Here is a 1504-nt window from a genome sequence, read left to right on the forward strand (position 1 = left end):
CTTCTATTTGCCAAGGAGTGATGGGGCCAGATGCCATGATCTTAGTTTTTTTGATGTTGAGCTTCAAGCCCACTTTTGCGCTCTCCTCTTTTATCCTGAGCAAGAGGCTCTTTGGGCCCAAAGTCCCTCTTAGTCCAATATCCCAGAAATAGACACAGAGACCAGATCTTAATTAAGTGTTTTTTTTACTAGGGAGTTTGCACACACATACAATAAAACTCAAGCACAAACAACAGTACAGAGCTAAGAAAATTAGGCAGAAAGGTATAGCGACATTTGCATTAGCAGGGGAAAGTCATTGGTTGGGTGATACTGACCTGTTCGACGAGATGAAGCAATCCTGCAGTAAAAAATAAGGGGGACTATAAGGAAAAGGGGTTGTATTCTGGCCGGCAGAACATGTGGTAGACTCTGGGCAGTGCTTAAACCGAGAGTCAGCAAGGTAGGATGGGGTCAGGTAGAAATTAAGTGAGAGAGAGCAATGGCGAATCCTGCTCTTTTTACACTTTATTTGGGCTAGGGGCGTGTGCCCTCTAGTCAAATCCCCTAGCCATGTTCCCAGGAAGTTTCAACACAAAAACTGGTTTCAGGAGGATGGGAGCTTAATGGCTTGGCAATATTACTTCTATTCATTCTAAGAGTGGCACCATTAGAAAACAATAGCAGAAGCCCTGAGGGTCATTAATGTTGATGGTCTGATGATTGCTCTGGTGATGGGCTTGGCGGGCACGTGTCAGCCAGCGAATCCATTTCATGCAAGCAGTTCTTTTGTTATGCTTGAGAGCATACGTGCAGCATCTGGCAAAGATGTGTGGGGGAGGAAGATGCTTGCGTGCTGGAGATGTCTGCTCATGGAGTCTCTGTAGAGATTCTCAGGTCTCCTTTGCATGGCATGGCATTCCTCTACAGCAAACTGTCACTGGCTTCTGTGTGATTTTCGCGGCTAGGGAGCTTGGCTCTCACTCCTTGATGCACTGCAGGTGAGAGGTGGCAGGTAACCCATGGATCCACTCTTTGTCTGGCACATCATCTCAGGAAGAGACTTCCCTCAGCTGGGTGCATGTCTGCAGTCCAGGTAGTTGGCATCAGTGTGGGGTTACCACATATTTCATTTCCATTGGCACACTTATTTCACAGTCCAGCTATCACAGTCCAGCGATTAGTTATGGTTCATAAGTCCATGAGAGTGTTATAAGCTCCTTGCATGGCAACAGGAGACACCAAGGATTGAGGCTGGGACCTTCTGCAGGCCAACCAAATCCTGTGCCACTGAGTCACTTCCCCTCCCCGAATCAATCAAACATCAAAGTAGGTCAGGGACCAGCAGAGAATGAGGAAACTCATTTCAATGGGGATTTGGTGTGCACATTGGCCCACAATTCAAGGCTTTAACAGTGCTGTCCTAAGAAAAATTACATCCATCCAAGGCCCTAGACTTCAATGGTCTTACAATGGTCTAACTTTGCTTACTGAAAGATTGCAGTATAGCTCAGGTTGCACTCAT

This window comes from Gekko japonicus, unplaced genomic scaffold (assembly GCF_001447785.1).
Source record: "Gekko japonicus isolate JY-2015 unplaced genomic scaffold, Gekko_japonicus_V1.1 scaffold967, whole genome shotgun sequence".
In the NCBI taxonomy this organism is placed as follows: Eukaryota; Metazoa; Chordata; class Lepidosauria; order Squamata; family Gekkonidae; genus Gekko; species Gekko japonicus.